Below are 16746 nucleotides of genomic sequence, written 5' to 3'. Positions count from 1 at the left end.
ACATCTTAACATGTCTCCTATTAACATGTCTCCTATTCCCTGACATCTTAACATGTCTCCTATTAACATGTCTCCTATTCCCTGACATCTTAACATGTCTCCTATTCCCTGACATCTTAACGTGTCTCCTATTCCCTGACATCTTAACATGTCTCCTATTCCCTGACATCTTAACATGTCTCCTATTCGCTGACATCTTAACGTCTCTCCTATTCCCTGACATCTTAACGTGTCTCCTGTTCCCTGACATCTTAACATGTCTCCTATTCCCTGACATCTTAACATGTCTCCTATTCCCTGACATCTTAACGTGTCTCCTATTCCCTGACATCTTAACGTGTCTCCTATTCCCTGACATCTTAACATGTCTCCTATTCCCTGACATCTTAACGTGTCTCCTATTCCCTGACATCTTAACGTGTCTCCTATTCCCTGACATCTTAACGTGTCTCCTATTCCCTGACATCTTAACATGTCTCCTATTCGCTGACATCTTAACGTGCCTCCTATTCCCTGACATCTTAACATGCCTCCTATTCCCTGACATCTTAACGTGTCTCCTATTCCCTGACATCTTAACATGTCTCCTATTCCCTGACATCTTAACATGTCTTCTATTCCCTGACATCTTAACATGTCTCCTATTCCCTGACATCTTAACATGTCTCCTATTCCCTGACATCTTAACATGTCTCCTATTCCCTGACATATTAACATGTCTCCTATTCCCTGACATATTAACATGTCTCCTATTCCCTGACATCTTAACGTGTCTCCTATTCCCTGACATCTTAACATGTCTCCTATTCCCTGACATTTTAACATGTCTCCTATTCCCTGACATTTTAACATGTCTCCTATTCCGTGACATCTTAACGTGTCTCCTATTCCCTGACATCTTAACGTGTCTCCTATTCCCTGACATCTTAACGTGTCTCCTATTCCCTGACATCTTAACATGTCTCCTATTCCCTGACATCTTAACATGCCTCCTATTCCCTGACATCTTAACGTGTCTCCTATTCCCTGACATCTTAACGTGTCTCCTATTCCCTGACATCTTAACATGTCTCCTATTCCCTGACATCTTAACATGTCTCCTATTAAGATGTCTCCTATTCCCTGACATCTTAACATGTCTCCTATTCCCTGACATCTTAACATGTCTCCTATTCCCTGACATCTTAACATGTCTCCTATTCCCTGACATCTTAACATGTCTCCTATTAACATGTCTCCTATTCCCTGACATCTTAACATGTCTCCTATTCCCTGACATCTTAACATGCCTCCTATTCCCTGACATCTTAACATGTCTCCTATTAACATGTCTCCTATTCCCTGACATCTTAACATGTCTCCTATTCCCTGACATCTTAACATGTCTCCTATTAACATGTCTCCTATTCCCTGACATCTTAACATGTCTCCTATTCCCTGACATCTTAACATGTCTCCTATTCCCTGACATCTTAACATGTCTCCTATTAACATGTCTCCTATTCCCTGACATCTTAACATTGCTGCATATTTAACCATTCTTAATAGAACCCAGATGACTGGCCCAGATTTATAAGAACTGGGATCCAAACACATCAAGCAGTACCAGTTTCTACTTCTTTACATTGGCGGTGTCACTCCTTGGTCTTAGTATTTTGTGTTTTCTTTAATTATTTGTTCAGGCCAGGGTGTGACATGGGTTTATTGTATTGTCGTATTGGGGTTTTTGTAGGCATTGGGATTGTGGTTGATTAGGGGTGTGTCTAGTATAGGCTTGGCTGCCTGAGGCGGTTCTCAATCAGAGTCAGGTGATTCTCGTTGTCTCTGATGGGGAACCGTATTTAGGTAGCCTGGGTTTCACTTTGTATTTCGTGGGTGATTGTTCCTGTCTCTGTGTAGTGTTCACCAGATAGGTTTCACGTTCCGTTTGTTGTTTTTGTATTTATTAGTTATTTCATGTATTGTTCATTTTTTCTTCATTAAGGACATGAGTAACCACCACGCTGCATTTCGGTCCGACTCTCTTTCAACAAACAAAGAACGCCGTTACAGGCGGACTGACTCCGGAACCGAAAAGGCTATGAATACACTCAGGTTAAAGGGATACTTCGAGATTTTGGCAATGATGATCTCGTGTGTACAAATTTGTATGCCTCTGTGTCCAGTATGAATGAAGTTAGAGTTAGTTTTGCGAGCCAATGCTAACTAGATTTAGCTCAATGACTGGAAGTCTACACTGTTAGAGAAAATGGTTCCAAAATAGTTATTCAGCTGTCCCCATAAGATAACCCCTTTTGGTTCCAGGTAGAACCCTTTTTGGTTCGAGGTTGAACCCGTTTTGGTTCTACTTGGAACCAAAAATAGTTATTTCATGGGGTCAGTCGAAGATCCCTTTTAGGTTTTAGATAGCACTTTTTTTTCAAAGAGTGTATAGGTATCTGCTAGCATGTTAGTAGATACACATGACTGAGTCATTGCCCTAAACTCTAGTTAGAATTTGCTCAGAAAAATACCTCTAACTTTGTACATACTGGACACAGATACATAAACATGGTATCCATGACTCTGGGGAAGCAGATGAATCCTACCAAAATACGGAATATCCATTTAAGTTCCCTAGTTTTAACCAGGTCCCCTAGGGCTCTCATCAAAGGTAGTGTACTGTATAAGGGAACAGTTTGGGATGCAGACATGGATGAAAAGACTGAAATATTTCTTTACACTGGAGACACGATAATTTCTGCAATTCATGAGAGGGAGGAGGGAGGAGGGGAGGGAGGAGGGAGGGTTAGGAGAGGGAGGAGAGAGAAGGAGGAGGGAGGAGGGGAGGGAGGAGGGAGGATGAGAGAAGGAGGAGGGATTGAGGAGAGGGAGGAGGGAGGATGAGAGGGAGGAGAGGGAGGAGGGAGGATGAGAGCGAGGAGAGGGAGGGTTAGGAGAAAGGGCGGGAGGGAGAAGGGGAGAGAGGAGAGAGAAGGAGGAGGGATTGAGGAGAGGGAGGAGGGAGGATGAGAGCGAGGAGAGGGAGGGTTAGGAGAAAGGGAGGGAGGGAGAAGGGGAGAGAGGAGAGAGAAGGAGGAGGGATTGAGGAGAGAGAGGAGGGAGGATGAGAGGGAGGGTTAGGAGAAAGGGCGGGAGGGAGAAGGGGAGAGAGGAGAGAGAAGGAGGAGGGATTGAGGAGAAAGGGCGGGAGGGAGAAGGGGAGAGAGGAGAGAGAAGGAGGAGGGATTGAGGAGAGAGAGGAGGGAGGATGAGAGCGAGGAGAGGGAGGGTTAGGAGAAAGGGCGGGAGGGAGAAGGGGAGAGAGGAGAGAGGAGGAAGCAGAAAGAGAGGAGGGTGAGAAAGGAGGAGGAGAGAGAATGGAGGGAGGAGGGGAGAGATGAAGGTGAAACGAGGAGGAGAGTGAAGGGAGAGAGGGAGAGAAAGGGAGGGAGGAGAGAGGAGGAAGCAAAAAGAGAGGAGGGAGAGATTTAGATTAGATTAAATTCAACTTTATTGTTATTGAACAAGTACAGTACAACAAAATGAGCACCTGACCAGAAGTGCAAATAAAAGAGTACAAAAAATGTACAAGTGAAACATTTAAGTACAATGTATGTTATTAAGTGATAAATAAATGTATGTAAATAAAATAAATACATAATACATGTGCAATGAAGGCAAATGACAGTCTAAATGTGCAATGAAGGCAAATGACAAGTCTAAATGTGCAATGAAGGAAATTGAAAGTGCAAGGAGGCATGCAACTGAAATGCAGGGAGAGCAGCAATGAGGTTACCGAGGTAGACATGTACATGTACAACTGAATAATGTCCTTAATCAGACTTTGCAAAGCAATATCAGAGTCCAGTAGGACCGTGAAGAGTGCAAAGAGAGTAGAGCAACAAGGTCCCTAAGAGGCAGTACTAAGATGTGGGTGGGTGGATATGGCTAGTGCCGTGCCACAGAGTTCAGCAGGGTTACAGTAGCTGGAAATAAACTTTTCTTAAGCCTGCTAGTGCGGGAACGTAGAGACCTGTACTGCCTGCAGGATGGTAGGAGGGCGAACAGTTTGTGGCATGGGTTTGAAGGGTCCCTGATGATGCCGCACGCCCTATGCAGACACCGCTTGCGCTGGAGGTCTACGATGGCAGGGAGCTGGGCACCAGTGATGTGCTGGGTGGTTTTCAGGACCCATTGCAGGGCCTTTCGGTTGGTCACGGAGCATCCGCCAAACCACACTGTGGTGCAGTTATTCAGAATGCTCTCGACCGTGCAGTGGTAAAAGTTCACCAGGACCTAGGGAGACAGGCAGGCCTTCAACCTCTTCAAAAAGTACAGGCGCTGCTGTGTCTTTTTGACCAGGGTTGAGGTCTTGAGGGTCCAGGAGAGGTCCTCAGAGACATAGACACACAGTAATTTGATGCTGGACACACGCTTCACCTCAGTGCCATCAATGAGGCTGCAGCTTTTAGACTCCCTGCAATCCACAATGAGCTCCTTGGTTTTCTTTGCATTGAGGGCCAGCTTGTTGTCAGCGCACCATGCAGCCAGGTGCTAGACCTCCTCCCTGTAGGCTGACTCGTCATCGTCCCTGATCAGGAGTTGTCCCACCACCGTGGTGTCGTCTGAGAACTTGACAATGGTCCGTGTACAGGAACACGGTCTTAGGTGAAGAGAGAGTACAGGAGGGGGCTCAGCACGAAGCCCTGTGGCACACCGGTGTTCAGGTTCAGGGTTGAGGAAGTGAAGTTGTCTAACCTGACAGAATGGGGTCTGTTGGTCAGGAAGTCCTAAGTCCAGTTACAGAGAGAGGGGCTGATCCCTGGGTCATGGAGTTTGGTGACCAGCCTAGAGGAAATGACCGTATTGAATGCTGAGCTAAAGTCTATGAACAGCATTCTCACATAGGTGTGGATTTTGGCTAGATGGGTCAGGGCAGAGTGCAAAGCTGTGGAGATGGCATCCTCTGTAGACCTGTTCGGTCGGTAGACAAACTGGTGGGGATCCAGTGTTGGAGGGAGGCAGGACCAAAACCAGTCTTTCGAAGCAATCCAGTAGGTCGGAAGTCATTCAAGCTTGATGCGGTCGAATGCGTCGGCACTGGCACATTGGTTGCGGTCTTAAAACACGTGGGGACAACCGCTTGGGCCAGTGACAGGTTGAAAATGTCAGTGATGACCTCATCCAGCTGCCCAGCACATGCTCTGAGCACACGACCGGGGACACCATCAGGACCAGCAGCCTTGTGTGCATTCACCCTGCTCAGTGCAGACAAAACATCTGCGATGGATAGTCTGAGGGGGAGCTCATCTGGGGGGAGCTCAGCTTTGATGGCTGGATCCTAGTTGTCCCTGTCGAAGCTAGCATAGAACCTGTTTAACTCGTCGGTGATGAAGACGCTGTAGGGGTAGGGTTTTTTGTCTAGTAGTCTGTGATGGCTTGGATGCCCTGCCACATGCATCGAGGGTCGGAGTTGTTGTTGAAGTGCTCCTCAATCCGCAGTTTGTGGTCATGTTTAACCATCTTGATGCCCTTTTTCAGGTTGGCCCTGGATGATCTGTAGGCTTCCGCATCGCCGGAACGGAAAGCAGCGTTGCCTTTAGTCGGACCTCTCTGTTCATCCAAGGCTTCTGGTTGGCGAAGGTCTTTATTAGCAGTAGTCGGACCTCTCTGTTCATCCAAGGCTTCTGGTTGGCGAAGGTCTTTATTAGCAGTAGTCGGACCTCTCTGTTCATCCAAGGCTTCTGGTTGGCGAAGGTCTTTATTAGCAGTAGTCGGACCTCTCTGTTCATCCAAGGCTTCTGGTTGGCGAAGGTCTTTATTAGTTTATGGGTGGTGACATTGTTGATGCAGTGTTGATGTGTTTCAATGTCCGTATGTGAGTCAAGGGTGAGTGGCAAACGATCTCCAGTCTCTGATGTTGACACTGGTGCTGTAGTAATGAGTCTGACCCCTCTGGCCACACACTGACTGTCCTCACTGATCACGTGTTTAACCAGGGGTAAATACTTGGTGAGCAGGAACAGTGAAAGGTGATCAGACTGTCCCGTGTGGGGGAGGGGAATGGCTTTGTAAGCTTCCGGGTAATGTTTGTAAACACGTGGTCTAGTGCATTGTGTCCTCTAGTGGGGCAGGAGACATTTTGGTGAAATTTGGGAGAAACAGTTTTCAGATTTGAGTGGTTAAAAACCCCCTGCAACAATTAAAAGCACCATCAGGATGTGCTGTTTGCTAATAGCAACCTGCAGTTCTTTCATTGCTAATTTAGCATTAGCATCCGCAAGGTATATAGGCTGCAGTAACAACAATGGATGTACGCTCCCGAGGCAATGAGAAAAGGCCTGCAGCTAATCATCAGGTGCTCCAGATTGGTTGAGCAGTGACTCCCGGTTATGTTAGTCTGTACATCATGCTTTGTTTACATAAATGCAGAGACCACCTCCTCTGGTCTAACCAGAGTCCTCTGCCGTGTGATCAGCCCTGAAGACGTCGCTCCCCTCTGGCCCAATAGCGTTGTCGGGCTGTTGTTTAGCCACGTTACCGTGAAAATCATGACGCTACAATCCACATGCTTTTTTGTGAGATGATTCTTAGTCGTATTTCATTCATTTTGTTCGCCAATGACCGAACCTCAGTGAGGAAAAGGCTAGGTAGTGAACGCTGATGTGGGATTAGCTGTTGTCTAGCCCGGAGGCTACCCCGCTTCCCTCTCGACGCCACCTCCAGGTACTTCCTCTCTTCTATTGTTCAGTCACCCGGGGCGTCTTCGCAATCTCCAGTAGAAATTGTAAGTTGTCAAAAAAACTCTTTGTGTTTCAATATCCAGGAGTTCTTGTCGGCTATTTAGAGTGTACGTCAGGCTGTACTGAGTGAATAAACTAAGAACTATTAAGTGAATTACTGCTAATTTGCTAAATCTGGGTAGATGCCGAGCGTCGTGTTGTACACGCGCCGCCATACAGAATGTGAAAGGTTTGTCTAAATGTGCTGATATCAATCAAGAAGTCTTGTAACAAGAAGCCAATTACAAATTTGATATCTATCCCAGAACTGAATATGATGAAGTCACCGGCCAGGAAGCTGCCCAGGGGAGGAGGGAAGACTGTGATGTGAGATAAAGTGTAGAAAATGGTGTGTTAGTCTGTTTAATAACAACACAAATAAAATGGTGGGTGATTATCTTTGTTCTAACTGCAGCAGGATCCAGGAACTGATAAGGGAAATCACCATAATCACCATTTAGATTTAGAATCCTCCCGACCATTATCGGATGCTTGAGTTTCATTATTCCACTGGTCAGATTATGTTTCACACTTACCTCTCTCTCTCTGATCACTGGAGTGAATCTGTGGTGCCGTGGAGCCGCTTCTTATCTGTTTTGCATTAGGAAAAGGGAAAAAGAGAAATTCAACGCTAAGCGATAGTGGATGGGGCTGACTACATGAATATTGGATGTCATTCAGAGAGAGAGAGAGAGAGAGACAGAGAGAGATGTAGAGAGATGTAGAGAGACAGAGAGAGAGAGATGTAGAGAGACAGAGAGAGAGAGAGATGTAGAGAGACAGAGAGAGAGAGAGATGTAGAGAGACAGAGAGAGAGAGGTAGAGAGACAGAGAGAGAGAGGTAGAGAGACAGAGAGAGAGAGGTAGAGAGACAGAGAGAGAGAGGTAGAGAGACAGAGAGAGACAGAGAGAGAGAGAGTTAGAGAGATGTAGAGAGACAGTTAGAGAGATGTAGAGAGACAGAGAGAGACAGAGACAGACATTCTTCCATGGGGGTGGAATAGCTGAATGAGGACAACCTGATCAAACTAAATGTTGACAGTTTAAAATATGTGGTAATAGTATTATGAAGATATTTTGCAGCTGAAGAAATGTTGCTTTTGATGCAAAAACCACACCTTTCTTTTAGTACTAACTTACTCACAGTGTGGTTTTTCATCTCACTAAATAAGATGATACTAATGTCTAGGCTTTAGCTCAGTGGGCTAACAGTCTTGAGCAACACAGGAGACCAGGGTTTGAACTCACTCGGTGACACACCAATGACTAATGCACTGGGGATAACAACATTTTCAGGGTCCAAAGTTGCAAGAAGAAAATGCTAAGGCTGCTAGGGTGCATTCTATATTAAAATTCATAAATATTTCACCAGATCTCTTTATGTTCGAGAGAGAGAGAGAGAGATAGAAAAAGAGGGAGCAGGAGAGAGAGAGAGAGAGAAAAAGAGGGAGCAGGAGAGAGAGAGAGAGAGAGAAAAGAGGGAGCAGGAGAGAGAGAGAGAGAGAGAGAGAGCAGGAGAGAGAGAGAGAGAGAGAGAGAGAGAGGGAGCAGGAGAGAGAGAGAGAGAGAGAGAGAGAGAGAGAGAGAGAGAGAGAGAGAGAGAGAGAGAAAGAAAGAGAGGGGGAGACAGATAGACAAACATCTTAAATCCTCTCTTCTGTTGTTTTTTAGTTGTGTGAAACACCCGCTTGTGTCTGCTATCATCCCATCCTATTGGCCAGTCAGGCATGGTGGAGTGTTTAAAGATGGCATTCGGCCTCTTTCTCTACATACATTCTCATACCCAAGATGGCGCCGAAGAACATGGCTGACGTTTTACATTCTCCCAACCAATTGTTTTTTTTCCCTTTTGTTTAACACATCTTTTAAAACTTATTGCGTTAATAATGTTGCTGCTACCGAAAATAACTTCATAAAATCCATTACTCACCGCGGACAAGAAGAAACGTTTTCCTTTCACGAGTCGGACGAGGAGGATATCCTGCTTTCACTGGAACAGGCCCAGATCCACACCTTTTGCGTGAAGAAAAGACGCCGGAAAAGGGACCGCAGATCGGGAATCCTTCTGAGAATCCGGAGAAGAGCGAGTAAACTCCCAATGCCTTCCATTTCTCCTTGCAAACGTACAATCATTAGAAAATAAAATTGATGACCTAGTATTAAGATTATTCTACCAACGGGACATTAAAAACTGTAACATCTTATGTTTCACTGAGACGTGGCTGAACGAAGAAACGGACAATATAGAGCTGGCGGGATTTTCCTCTGGTAAGATGAGGGATGGGTGTGTCTTTTTGTCAATAACAGCTGGTGCGCCTATGTTTAATATTAAAGAAGTCTCGAGGTATTGCTCGCCTGAGGTAGAGTACCTTATGATAAGCTGTCGACCACACTATCTACCAAGAGGGTTCTCATCTGTGTTATTCGTAGCTGACTATGTACAACCAAAAGGGAAGCTGGCACTAAGACCTCTCTCAACCAACTCTATGCCATAAGCAAAGAAGAAAATGCTCACCCAGAAGTGGCGCTCCTAGTGGCTGGGAACTTTAATGCAGGCAAACTTAAATCTATTTTTCCAAATTTTTCATGTCACATGTGCAACCAGGGAAAAAATAATCCTAGACGACATTTACTCCACATAGAGATGCATACAAAGCTCTCCCCCGCCCTCCATTTGGCAAATTTGACCTCAATTCTATCCTCTTGATTCCTGCTTACAAGCAAAAACTAAAGCAGGAAGTACCAGTGACTCGCTCAATACGGAAGTGGTCAGATGACGCGGATGCAACACTACAGGACTGTTTTGCTAGCACAGACTGGAATATGTTCCGGGATTCATCCAAGGGCATTGACCACCTCAGTCATCGTCTTCATCAATAAGTGCATCGATGATGTCGTCCCCACAGTGACTGTACATACATATCCCAACCAGAGGCCATGTGTTACAGGCGACATCCACATAGGGCTAAAGGCTAGAACTGTCGCTTTCAAGGAGTGGGAGACTAATCCGAGCATTTCGCAGTAAAGTCTACACTTGTTGTATTTGGCACATAAAATTTGAATCTCTCTCTCTCTCTCTCTCTCTCTCTCTCTCTCTCTCTCTCTCTCTCTCTCTCTCTCTCTCTCTCTCTCTCTCTCTCTCTCTCTCTCTCCTGCTCCCTCTCTCTCTCCTGCTCCCTCTCTCTCTCCTGCTCCCTCTCTCTCTCCTGCTCCCTCTTTCTTTCTTTCTCTCTCTCTCTCTCTCTCTCGGGCAAATAGTCAAAGTACAAAAGGGAAAGTAAAAACATAAATATGGGTTGTATTTACAATGTTGTTTGTTCTTCACCGGTTGCCCTTTTCTTGTGGCAACAAATCTTCCTGCTATTATTGCCCAATAGATATGAGTTTATCAAAAGTTTTTCAAAATTGTATTTGTTTTCAAAATCTTTTTGGATCTGTGTAATCTGAGGGAAATATGTGTCTCTAATATGGTCATACATTTGGCAGGAGGTTAGGAAGTGCAGCTCAGTTTCCACCACATTTTGTGGGCAGTGTGCACATAGCCTGTCTTCTCTTGAGGGCCAGGTCTGCCGATGACGACCTTTCTCAATAGCAAGGCTATGCTCACTGAGTCTGTACATAGTCAAAGCTTTCCTTAATTTTAGTTCAGTCACAGTGGTCAGGTATTCTGCCACTGTGTACTCTCTGTTTAGGGTCAAATAGTATTCTAGTTTGCTCTGTTTTTTTGTTAATTCTTTCCAATGTGTCAAGAAATTGTGTTGCTCTGATTGTCTAATTGTGTTGCTCTGTCCTCTGTGGGGTGTGTTTGTGAACAGAGCCCCAGCACCAGCTTGCTTAGGGGTCTCTTCTCCAGGTTAATCTCTCTGTAGATTAAATACAGCCTTCAAACAGAAGAGTGAAGGAAGCTTCAAACATCTTCTCCTTTCCTGTCGCACTTTTAGCCATAAGAAATGTATATGCAGCGCAAGCATACCGTCACTGTCTGTACCCTCTCAAAACAGAAACTTTTCAGGAAATTAAAATATATATATATTTTCACAATAACTAATATACAATTATTAACTTCAGAAGCTATTTGGAATACACGTTCTTGGTCCTAGAGTCAGGAAGTGTTCAGAGTACATTGAGGGAAGTTACTGCTGTCAATAAATGAAAAATATATATTAAAAAATTATAAATAAGAAAGAACATGTGCAAAAAATCAAGTTATACGGTTAATCATCAGACATCTAATATGTTGATATTCAGTCTGAGATGTAAATCTTTAAATGCGTATAGATGATTTGATTAATTATTAATTATTCCACAAAACATTACAATCTGACATAGTTCAATCTACAATCTGTTTGCATGTATTGATTCATCACCTAACATGTTATTGGGCCAATTGAGCTGGCAAATTCTTGTTGTGTGGACTGATGACTGTAACCCCCCCCACACACACACACAGATTTCAATTGACCAACACCCATGCCTTCCCTATGAGCCAGAACCAGCCAGAGCGTGATCAGTTGGCAGGAAACACAGACATGGCATCCGCTTCCAGCCCCCTTCTGTCTATCTCTGTATTCCTCTACCTCACGATCTATCTACAGTACCAGTCAAAGGTTTAGACACACCTACTCATTCCAGAGTTTATCTTCATTTTTTTACTATTTTCTACATCAAAACTACGAAATAACACATATGGAATCATGAATCATGAAGATTCTTCAAAGTAGCCACCCTTTGCCTCAATGACAGCTTTGCACACTCTTGACATTCTCTCAACCAGCTTCACCTGAAATGCTACGACCTCAGCCCTGTCTGTAGTCTATACAACCTCAGCCCTGTCTGTAGTCTATACAACCTCAGCCCTGTCTCTAGTCTATACAACCTCAGCCCTGTCTCTAGTCTATACAACCTCAGCCCTGTCTCTAGTCTATACAACCTCAGCCCTGTCTCTAGTCTATACAACCTCAGCCCTGTCTCTAGTCTATACAACCTCAGCCCTGTCTCTAGTCTATACAACCTCAGCCCTGTCTCTAGTCTATACAACCTCAGCCCTGTCTCTAGTCTATACAACCTCAGCCCTGTCTCTAGTCTATACAACCTCAGCCCTGTCTCTAGTCTATACAACCTCAGCCCTGTCTCTAGTCTATACAACCTCAGCCCTGTCTCTAGTCTATACAACCTCAGCCCTGTCTCTAGTCTATACAACCTCAGCCCTGTCTCTAGTCTATACAACCTCAGCCCTGTCTCTAGTCTATACAACCTCAGCCCTGTCTCTAGTCTATACAACCTCAGCCCTGTCTCTAGTCTATACAACCTCAGCCCTGTCTCTAGTCTATACAACCTCAGCCCTGTCTCTAGTCTATACAACCTCAGCCCTGTCTCTAGTCTATACAACCTCAGCCCTGTCTCTAGTCTATACAACCTCAGCCCTGTCTCTAGTCTATACAACCTCAGCCCTGTCTGTAGTCTATACAACCTCAGCCCTGTCTGTAGTCTATACAACCTCAGCCCTGTCTGTAGCCTATACAACCTCAGCCCTGTCTGTAGCCTATACAACCTCAGCCCTGTCTGTAGTCTATACAACCTCAGCCCTGTCTGTAGTCTATACAACCTCAGCCCTGTCTGTAGTCTATACAACCTCAGCCCTGTCTGTAGTCTATACAACCTCAGCCCTGTCTGTAGTCTATACAACCTCAGCCCTGTCTGTAGTCTATACAACCTCAGCCCTGTCTGTAGTCTATACAACCTCAGCCCTGTCTGTAGTCTATACAACCTCAGCCCTGTCTGTAGTCTATACAACCTCAACCCTGTATATAGTCTCTAAAACCTCAACCCTGTATATAGTCTATGCAACCTCAACCCTGTATATAGTCTATACAACCTCAACCCTGTATATAGTCTCTACAACCTCGATCCTGTATATTGTCTATACAACCTCAATCCTGTTTATAGTCTATACAACCTCACACCTGTATATAGTCTATACAACCTTAACCCTGTATATAGTCTATAGAACCTCACACCTGTATATAGTCTATACAACCTTAACCCTGTATATAGTCTCTACAACCTCAACCCTGTATATAGTCTATACAACCTCAACTCTGTTTATAGTCTCTACAACCTCAACCCTGTATATAGTCTCTACAACCTCAACCCTGTATATAGTCTATACAACCTCAACCCTGTATATAGTCTATACAACCTCAACCCTGTATAGTCTATACAACCTCAACCCTGTATATAGTCTCTACAACCTCAACCCTGTATATTGTCTATACAACCTCAAACCTGTATATAGCCTGTTCAACCTCAACCCTGTATATAGTCTATACAACCTCAACCCTGTATATAGTCTATACAACCTTAACCCTGTATATAGTCTATAGAACCTCAACCCTGTATATAGTCTACACAACCTAAACTCTGTATGTAGTCTAAACACTATCAGCTATGTCTGTAGCCTGTACAACCTCAACTCTGTATATAGTCTATACAACCTCAACCCTGTCTATAGTCTATACAACCTCAGCTGTATATAGTCTATACAACCTCAACCCCGTATATAGTCTATGCAACCTCAACCCTGTCTATAGTCTATACAAACTCAACCCTGTACATAGTCTATACAACCTCAACCCTGTATATAGTCTCTACAACCTCAACCCTGTATATAGTCTATGCAACCTCAACCCTGTATATAGTCTATGCAACCTCAACCCTGTATATAGTCTATGCAACCTCAACCCTGTATATAGTCTATACAACCTCAACCCTGTATATAGTCTATACAACCTCAACCCTGTATATAGTCTGTACAACCTCAACCCTGTATATAGTCTGTACAACCTCAACCCTGTCTTTATTCTAAACACTATCAGCTATGTCTGTAGCCTATACAACCTCAACCCTGTATATAGTCTATACAACCTCAACCCTGTATATAGTCTCTACAACCTCAACCCTGTATATAGTCTATGCAACCTCAACCCTGTATATAGTCTATGCAACCTCAACCCAGTATTTTGTCTCTACAACCTCAACCCTGTATATAGTCTCTACAACCTCAACCCTGTATATAGTCTCTACAACCTCAACCATGTATATAGTCTATACAACCTCAACCCTGTATATAGTCTCTACAACCTCAACCCTGTATATAGTCTCTACAACCTCAACCATGTATATAGTCTATACAACCTCAACCCTGTATATAGTCTCTACAACCTCAACCCTGTATATAGTCTCTACAACCTCAACCCTGTATATAGTCTCTACAACCTCAACCATGTATATAGTCTATACAACCTCAACCATGTATATAGTCTATACAACCTCAATCCTGTATATAGTCTGTACAACCTCAACCATGTATATAGTCTATACAACCTCAACCCTGTATATAGTCTCTACAACCTCAACCCTGTATATAGTCTCTACAACCTCAACCCTGTATATAGTCTCTACAACCTCAACCATGTATATAGTCTATACAACCTCAACCATGTATATAGTCTATACAACCTCAACCCTGTATATATTCTGTACAACCTCAACCCTGTATATAGCCTATACAACCTCAACCCTGTCTTTATTCTAAACACTATCAGCTATGTCTGTAGCCTGTACAACCTCAACCCTGTATATAGTCTAAACGCTATCAGCTATGTCTGTAGCCTATACAACCTCAACCCTGTATATAGTCTAAACACTATCAGCTATGTCTGTAGCCTATACAACCCCTGTCTGCTCAGTATGAACCATAGCCACTGGATCGTTACTCAGAACAGAAATTAACTCAAAGATGAACAAACATAAATGTAACATACTTCGGATGACCATGGCTCACCATATAATTTGATAGACAAAAATGTAACAAATTGGCCTATTTAAATCAGATATTTTTTCACATTTGGAAAATAGTTGATTATTGCACACAATTTTGTTCTAATTCGCAAGAGCATGACTACTTGTATTTCATTTAGAATCACACTTTTGCAACGGAATACTCAGAGTTCTTCCCAGCTGGAAATGACCTGTCGTAACCATTCAAAAAGTTCAGTATGCAACCTTGGAACGGGCTTAAACGTAGTTTAATTACTGAGTTAGTGTGTTGCAAGAGGTCATGGAACAGATTGCAATATCTGATTTAGTCCTTGTCACACTCCCATTTTGAAAAAGTCTTTGTAAAAATCGAAATCTATATCACAACAGGCAAACGAGTCATATGCGTAAAGCGCTTATTCAGAAAGCAACGGACAGGGTAAAACACAGCTCTCGTCCTAAAAACGATATAATATTAAATTAAGAGCTAAAATATCGATACAGCTCCTCAACTTTTTTTTTTTTTTTTTTCATAATCGGTTATTTCTCGACTTCTTCTTACCTTGGGAATCTCTTTTGCATCGCTCCTTTTCATGCAGAGCGGGACCTCCCGGGAGCGCAAACAACCTATTCTCTCTAGGTCTCTCTCGTCTATTACCGTTCAGACGCGACTCCTGAGACACTGGAATCACCCCGAGACACGGGAAACCTCCCAGTTTATCCTCAATCATCCGCTTCTTTTACGCAACGCAGACCTCCTCTCAGGATGCAGATGATATATTGTGTCATTTCACCTTGCGGGCGTTCCTCTGGTCTCGGGAGCTTTGGTGATAACCTCATAAAACCCACCTATCTACCTCGTGATCTCTGCTCACTGATTCGCGAAGGAACAGAACCACAGAGCGCCAGACAGATGGCGTATTCCGAGTGGGTAATCGCAGGCGTGCACCTGCCTCTGTACCACTTGTATCTGCCCAACAAGAGTCAAGAGTGACGGACTAGACTGAAGATAAGCAATATATGTTTTCCTAATGTGAGGTAATTAGGAACGGCGATACGTATTCTGGTTCAACACTTGTCTCTCCCACTCTTCTGGGTCCTAGAGAGAACCACTACCAAAGGGGAGAGATAAAATCACCCGAGTTATGGACTGATAAGAGATAGGAGAATATTCTTTATACATGGAGTAGCCTAACCGAGTTTATACCGGGGAAGACATTGGGGGATGATGAGATGAAGGGGTGTAATATCAGTGGCATCGCATTCTTGACCAAATTTGTCCATCTATAAAATGTGAAAAAAAGTATATTTCACGTGTGGTTTCCAATATATGTGTCAATGGAATAATATATATATATATATTAGATTATTCTATAATATTATTATATTATTCTGAAATATATATATTTCAGAATAAAACCTCACAGTAATTTATTATTTTCTGATAACAATTTATTGAGTTCGTGTAAACCAAAATGTAGCTGTTTTTCATGCGTAATTTCAGGCATGCCAACACTTACCTTGCTAATCTGTCAATTATAAAATGTAGATAACAAGACAGATATAACAATATCAATATATATAAACAACTCATCATCAGCATATCAAAGGTCTAATTGTATTACATGATCACTGGACATGCAAGTGTCATTCCCTAGCCTACTAGTAATTTCTCTACACATGAGAAACGCAGACTGTAAAAAAACGCCTGTTACACATTGTTCATGTATTCTTGAGACCAATAAAGAAATCAAGCGCTTACCTTTCCTTTCCAAGTTCAACAGTAATTGAAATAAACTCAAATGGTTACTCCTTGAAATAGACCATGCACAATGTGATGACTTTTGAGCGTTTTTCCGGGCACAGAAGCAGGATGCGGTGGTGCGGGGGTTGCTGTATGTGGCTCCCAGCGGTGAGGAGTCATCGATGTCACATTCACCCCTACAGGGTGCCGAACAGTGGAACAAGTGTCGTGAGGAGTGGGTTAGAACAAACCGCTTAATGTTGTTGTATTGCCAAATCCGGGACGGAGAGATAACCGAACCGAATCGGAGGGTCAACCTCATAAAACTGTGTCCGTTAATGACGAACAGAGCGTTGAAGTAGCCTATAGTATACGTTGTTTTTTCTTCCTATAGGATACGCAAGTATCTTTCAGTGACCG

General features: G+C 43.6%; 1 protein-coding gene across 9 annotated transcripts in view; it reads right to left on the bottom strand.

Moving 5' to 3' along the window:
* The window catches only part of LOC118371448 (netrin-G1-like), a 243641-nt gene extending 227163 nt beyond the window's left edge, over window positions 1–16478 (bottom strand). Inside the window, exons 1-4 of one of the 9 annotated variants that reach the window (XR_004824788.2) lie at window positions 15145–15638; window positions 8695–8829; window positions 7301–7355; window positions 3521–7062 (exon numbers count right to left, since the gene is read on the bottom strand). The gene's annotated coding sequence lies outside the window, so the exon portion shown is untranslated. Of the gene's footprint in view, window positions 1–3520; window positions 7085–7300; window positions 7356–8694; window positions 8830–15144; window positions 15681–16344 lie in introns of those variants that run through there. The other 8 variants (XR_008076670.1, XR_008076671.1, XR_004824789.2 and 5 more) reach the window with 8 other exon arrangements.
* Window positions 16479–16746: the final 268 nt, after the last annotated feature.

This window comes from Oncorhynchus keta, chromosome 23 (assembly GCF_023373465.1).
Source record: "Oncorhynchus keta strain PuntledgeMale-10-30-2019 chromosome 23, Oket_V2, whole genome shotgun sequence".
In the NCBI taxonomy this organism is placed as follows: domain Eukaryota; kingdom Metazoa; phylum Chordata; class Actinopteri; order Salmoniformes; family Salmonidae; genus Oncorhynchus; species Oncorhynchus keta.
This window is presented reverse-complemented; position numbering and strand designations above follow the sequence as displayed.